At 44.9% G+C, this 7,129-nt stretch overlaps 1 pseudogene; it reads right to left on the reverse strand.

Moving 5' to 3' along the window:
* Positions 1-303: 303 nt before the first annotated feature.
* LOC105480910 (small ubiquitin-related modifier 2 pseudogene) lies at positions 304-789 on the reverse strand (annotated as a pseudogene).
* Positions 790-7,129: the final 6,340 nt, after the last annotated feature.

Raw genomic sequence — 7,129 nt, forward strand, 5'->3', positions numbered from 1 at the left:
AAAGTTATAAAATCATCCTTGGTTTTATAATGATAAATGAAAAACATTAAAATTCTCCAGTTGAACAAGGTATGCAAGGATTTTTATTTATTTTATTTTATTTACTTATTTTTTAACAGTGAAAGCAAAATAACGTACTGGAATATAAAGATAAGAGCTGAACAAGCATGCCACTAATGGACAAAGGGGATATTTTCACCGAATCAGTGTTTTCCTCCATCCTGTCTCCACCTGATGTCAATTAAAACATACCATTGGCTGTTTAGTTAAAAAAAAACACAATATGCTTGTGCACATACATATACCTGTTACTTTATGTATAATAAAGGAATGGGGAAGGGGGAAATGAAAGAATAGAGAAAACTATAAGATAGTAGTCAGGATGTGGTGGAACCAAATTACAGTTTTCTAATTGAGAATGTAATCTTGGTCTTTAAAGAACAGAGTTCTGGAGTAAAGAAGCAGTTTCCCTTTGCAGTAGGCCCCTCCCGCCTGCTGTTGGAACACATCAATTGTATCATCATCCGCCATTTCCAACTGTGCAGGTGTGTCTGTTTCATTGATTGGTTGCCCTCAAATCGGAATCTGATCACCTCTCTGACAATCCCTGTCGTTCACAATAGGCTCTCATTAGTTTTCTAAGTGGTGTGTGCCTCTTAATCTTAAACTGCACCACAGAAGCATCCTGCCCCGCCACCTTCAAATTAATATGATCGTTGTTCTCAGTCTTGACTCCTTCCTTGGGCGTTTCGTCGGCCATGGCCAGCGCCGGAGTCTCCTCAGCGGCCGCTTCACGAAAGAGGTACCAGGTCCGCACCAAACAAGCACACAAGCAGCACCAGGAGCCTTCATTCTATATTTTATGCACGTAGGAACTATTCTCCATGTGCTAAAGTGTGGAAATCCTAAAATGAGTTCCTTAGCACCTGTCTACTCCCATCGGAATGAGAGTGTCATGAAGGCGGGACAGGGAGCTTTTCTGTAATTAACTGCTACTCAGCCCCTTGCATCTAACACAGTATCTGGCTCATCAAAGAAGGAAGGAAGGGTTAGATGAGTGAATGGCATAATCTCTGTCCTCAAGGAACTCACCCTCTCTAAACATACCAATGCAACGTTTTGCAACAGGAGCTCTGAGAGGGAAGGAACAAGGGACTCTAGAAATTAAGGGAAGGGGTACCTGACCCAGCAGGGGGAAGGTCAGAGAAGTTTTTTTTTTTTTTTTGAGATGGATTCTCGCACTGTTGCCTGGGCTAGAGTGCAGTGGTGCAATCTTGGCCCACTGCAACCTCTGCCTCCCAGGTTCAAGCAATTCTCCTGCCTCAGCCTCCCTAGTAGCTGGGATTACTGGCATCTGCCACCACGCCCAGCTAATTTTTTGTATTTTTAGTAGAGATGGGGTTTCACCATGTTGGCCAGGCTGGTCTTGAACTCCTGACCTTGTAATTTGCCTGCCTCGGCCTCCCAAAGTACTGGGATTACAGATGTGAGCCACCGCACCCGGTGAAGGTCAGAGAAGTTTCGAGAAGGATGCGGTGGTATACGAGCAGGGACTTACATAGTGAATATAGTGGGTCAGCCTTCAAGGGAAAAAGTATTGAGAGGTGGAGGGAATAGAATGTGCAAAAATAGGAGAGCACGGAGCACAAACCTGGGCAAGGCTCCCTCACTAGACTGTGGGCTACCTCTTGCTCACTGTTTTCCCAGAGTCTACAGTAGTGATTGGCAAAAGCTAGACATTCAGTAATTCAGTAAGTGTTTGTTAAATGAGTACGTGCAGGAGTAAGGAATGAAGCTTTAGCTGTGATGTAGATATGGCATTGAATCAAGCTTGAATGCACTGGAATGCTGGGGTGAGGATGGAGAGGAAGGGATCTATCTGATAGTGGTTTGAAATTAGTGGAGATGGTAGAGATGGGTTGGTTAGGTGAGCAAGTATGAACAGGCTCTGGCTTTATCCTATCCTCAAGACCACATAGGCTCTGTAATGAGGATCTCAAAGAATCTCAAACTCAGCTCCTGGGGCCTTCCAGTGAAATCCCAGAAACATACCCACCTCTTCTGCGTTTTTCAGCAGAGCAAAAGGTTCTAGGCTATTTGGATTCAAAAGATTATGTCAGCCTTTCCCTGATTTAAGCCTATTAGCTCAAATTTAGAGATTAGGTGCAAAGCGGTCAATCGGTATCTACTACGTTCTCTGGTGCATTTAGGGTAATGATTTTATATAATCTGCTCAGTTCTTAAGGTTGGGGGTGAGGGTGAGGGGCAGGAAACATTATTTCCTCTATTGAAATCCCCAACTCCATCTATCATTCAGTCAGTGAGTTGCACCAGGGCTGTGCTATGCCAGAAGGCTTTTCCATCACACTTATCACATCTCATGAGGCAGGTGCTCTGAGTGCCAAGTGCCAGCCTCTGTTTACTCTAAAGGCTGAGATCTGAGACCTTGTGTCTGCTCCCAACACCTGTCATGGTTCTACTGTCTTGCACTCTGTGAACTAACCCTATGCCACCCACAGTGCTTCTGGGACCCTGAACTGCCCCAGAGGGGAGAGGTCCTTCAGGAGGACTGTCCTTCCTTTTGTTCCATCATGGTAACCCACCTTTCCCTGAATAACTTTGTCTACGGTTTGTTCCTTAGAAGCAGAGCCTGGGATAAGGATTCTTGTGCAAATAAATTATTGCGGAAGTATTCTGCCAGAAAATCTGGGAAGCAGCAGTGGAGGCAGGAGAGGGCAGGGGAAGAAGATAACTAAAATTGTGATTTCCAGAGAGCCCTGATCCCGGGAGGGACTCTGGAGCAGGAATTGCACTCCAGGGCTTATCCCATCCAAAGGCAAGGGAACTGGCTGTCAGTCGTGGCCACAGGAAAGTGCATAGGCCAGTGGGATGGCTGGTGGGTGGTGAAACTCTGAGGCAGCTCTGGTCAGCCCAGGGCAACCCCCAGCCCAAGGCAATCCCTAGGAAAAGGAAGCAGACATCCTGCAAGGGTATTGGGTGGGGTACTGACAGTATCTGCCACATACCTGCTGACCATCAAAGGCAGAGCTTTAAAGGTTATCATCTCAGCAAATAGACCCAGCGTCAAATCCAACCTCCTCCACTCAGAGCAAGTGACCTCAGGCAAGTCACCTAACCTTACAGAGCCTCCATTTCCACTTTTGCAAAATGGGACTAATGTGAATTTCTAACTTCCAGGATTGTTAGGATGTAGCAAGACAATGCAAGTGAAAGAGGTTAGCGTAATGCCTGGCCCTTGGTAAATCCTGACAGCTATTATTACACTTCTTGCCACTGCTGCTATCCTAACAGGTCCAAAGTTAGAAAAGGTTCTGCCCAGCTGGGGTTCTGATCTTTTGCTGAAGGATTACTTATCCCTCTGAAGCACAAAGGGGTGTTTTGCTACAGGGTAACACTGGAGAAATAGGTATGTTTATGTGTAGTATGCATATTTTTGAAACTAAGCTTGGTAGGAGCCTAGTTACAAATCTGGTTGGCATTTGGCAGGTCATGACACATCTTTGGGGTCCAAAGCCTCCTGAGAACTTCTTAAAAAAGAATGAGTTGTTCTAACAGCCTTCGCCAAGAAGTATGTCAACAGTCAACACCTTATTTCCCATGTGAACATCATGCAAATACAGAGCCATAAATTGCTTGCAAATTGCCGTTGCCAGTTACCAGAGTACTTACAGGAGAAGCTTCCTTCCCTAAATTCTTAGCGAGTTTTTGATATGAGATGTAAAGATTGTTACTATTAAATTTTTATTTTATTTTATTTTGAGACAGAGTCTCACTCTGTTGCCCAGGCTGGAGTGGAAGGAAGGAAGGAAGGAGGGAGGGAGGGAGGGAGGGAGGGAGGGAGGGAGGGAAGGAAGGAAGGAAAGAAGGAAGGAAGAAAGGAAGGAAGGAAAGAAGGAAGGAAGGAAGAAAGGACGGAAAGGAAGGAAGGAAGGAAGGAAGGAAGGAAAGGAAAGGAGGGCTGTTCTAAGTTAGAATGGAAATTACCACATTAAAAAATGCAAACTAATCTATGGTGGTATAAAGCCGATCAGTGATTGTGTGTGGTTGAGGGAAGGGAAGAGATAGATTATAGACAAGCTTGAGGAAACTTTTGCAGGGGGATATGTTTGTTATCTTGATATTGAGGGTTTCACAGGTATACAGATAATGTATCAAATTGTGCTTTTTTAATCTGTGTAGATGTTAGCTGTCAGTTACACCTTGAAAAAGTTGTAAATAACAAAATGAATGACTTCCCTGTTTTTTAATGATATCTTTTAAAAAATTGATGGTGGATATGTTCCCATCTTGAAATGTAGGAGCATAAGATCAGTCATCAGCCAATAAGAAAGAACAGCTGGATGTCCTAATGTAACTTATATGTCTTAACAGTTAAAAGAATAGGGATGCCTACCTGTCTCTGCATTCCTTAAAACTGTGTGTGTGGGCAATGCTCTGGGAGGAAGCTCTCCAGGCCCTATCTGAGATTTCAAGAGGTAGGTTATCTTAAAAATCTAGAGACTGGGTTGGGCGCAGTGGCTCTTGCCTGTAATCCCGGCACTTTGGGAGGCCAAGGCAGGAGGGTCACCTGAGATCAGGAGTTTGAGACCAGCCAGACCAACATGGAGAAACCCCTGTGTCTACTAAAAATATAAAATTAGCCAGGCATGGTGGTGCATGACTGTAATCCCAGCTACCGGGAAGACTGAGGCAGGAGAATTGCTTGAACCTGGGAGGCAGAGGTTGTGGTGAGCTGAGATTGTGCCATTGCACTCCAGCCTGGGTAACAAGAGTGAAACTCCACTTCAAAAAAAAAAAAAAAAAAATTGGATACTGTTCATGGTGACTCATGCCTATAATCCCAGTGCTTTGGAAAGTCAAAGGGAGAAAATTGCTTGAGCCCAGAAGTTCAAGACCAGCCTGGGCAACATAGTGAAACCCCATCTCTACAATTTTTTTTTTAATTACCAGACATGGTGGCACATGCCTGTAGTACAAGCTACTCAGGAGGCTGAGGCAGGAGGATCACTTAAGCCAAGGAGCCCAAGGCTGTGGTGAGCTGTGATTTTGCCCCTGCATTCCAGCCTGGATGACAGAGTTAGACTCTGTTTCAAAAAACAAACAAACAAACAAAAATTAATAATAAAAAAATTTAATCTAGAAAATCCTGTGCCAAGATAATCCAATGTGTGGATTCCTTTGGTGGAAATCCAGTTTCAATGATGTGCGTAGAGAAGCTTGTAAATATTTATTGACTTGAATAGAATATTAAAGTTTTTAAAAAATCTTCCTTGATTGAGCTGGTGATTTTCCAGCTTAGCCTGACATTGAAACATGTGGGGCTTGAGCCCTTTCAGCTCTCACTGGGAGGCTGGACAGAGGACGTGGGAGACATTTGGTGTCTCAGTGTGGATGAGCTCCAGCGCCAAGCTCATAGGAGGACTCTAGACTCCTGCCTTCTCCCTGCAGTTGAGGGCGTCCCCACCCCTCACATTCCCCTTTCTAAGCTACAAACAAGTAAAACACACACACTGACACCAACACACAACTGTGAGGCATTAGAAGTGAATTTTTTTTTTTTTTTTTTTTTTGAGATAGAGTCTCACTCTTTTGCTCAGGCTGGGGTGCAGTGGTGCAATCTCAGTTCACTGCAACCTCCACCTTCTGGGTTCACGTGATTCTCCTGCCTCAGCCTCCTGAGTAGCTGGGATTACAGGTGCGTGCCACCATGCCCAGCTAATTTTTGTATTTTTAATAGAGACGTGGTTTCACCATGTTGGCCAGACTGGTCTCGAACTCCTCACCTCAGCTGTTCCACAGGCCTTGGCCTCTCAAAGTGCTAGGATTACAGGTGGGGGCCACCATGCCTGACTTGAAGAGAAATCTTGCTCCCATCCATCCATCCATGCTTTTATCTATCTGAGAACTCTCTGCTGAACACCTACTGTGTTTCAGGTGAAGTGCAAGGACTAAGTGATTAAAACAAGCACAACGCCTGCCCTCAGGGAGTTTACATTTCAGAGCAATCGACACAATGGTCAAATCACCAGAAACCAAAGGTAAAATTGCAAGTGGGGTAAGTGCTATAAAGGCAAAATAAATGCCTGTAAACAGCAAATCATGGGGAGATTTGGCTTAATAATGAATACAAAGAAGGACAGCTTCCCAGAGGTGATAAGAAATTTGAAAGAAGAGCAAGCGCTAACCAGGTAAAGAAGGCGGGGAGCATTTTAGGCAGGATGGATGGCATGTGCAAAGGCACAATTGGGGGTTGGGGGAAGCATGGTGCAATGGAAGAATTGACCAATGGCCTCTGGGGCTGGAACTCAGACAGCAAGGAGAAGAGAAACCAGCAAGATAAGTGGCGACCAAGACACATGACTCATTACAGGCCATGGTGAGGAAGTGCCAACTGTCAATTTCCCCAGAAGACCACCAAGAAAATGAACAAAACAAAATCCAAGTGAAACAAAACAAAAGGCGCATTCATCCAGCAAAGCTAGACCTACTGCAATAACGGAGAACACACCGTTAACAGAGTTTTAATAATGTCTTCAAAGGGAAAGGTCAGGGGAGGATAGTTATAGAATTTTAGAGCTTGGGCTGGAGGACTGAAGGCTGGTTTTGCAAGGCTGAGAATTAGCTGGGATTAGGCAAAGTTGATACCATAGTGGCCTCAGATCTGTGGACTCAGTGAGGAGACAGTCTCTCTCTGTCACCCAGGCTGGAGTGCAGTGGCATAATCTCAGCTTACTGCAACCTCCACCTCCCAGGTTCAAGTGATTCTCCTGCCTCAGGCACCCAAGTAGCTGGGATTATAGACATGCACCACCCTGCCCAGCTAATTTTTGTATTTTTAGTTGAGACAGAGTTTCACCACATTGGCCAGGCTGGTCTTGAACTCATAACCTCCAGTGATCCACCCACCTTGGCCTCCCAAAGTGGGTGCTGGGATTACAGGTGTGAGCCACCACGCCGGCCGAGGAGAGAGTCTTAAAGTGAGGTTTGTCATTTGTCTTCTTACATATAAGCTCTTTCAGTTGGTTCAAATACTTATCTCCAAGGAGCAGGTCTTTCTTACAGAGCATAGCTGGGTGATCTTCACTTACCCTCAGTAGTGCTTAAGAAT

This window comes from Macaca nemestrina, chromosome 6 (assembly GCF_043159975.1).
Source record: "Macaca nemestrina isolate mMacNem1 chromosome 6, mMacNem.hap1, whole genome shotgun sequence".
Lineage (NCBI taxonomy): Eukaryota > Metazoa > Chordata > Mammalia > Primates > Cercopithecidae > Macaca > Macaca nemestrina.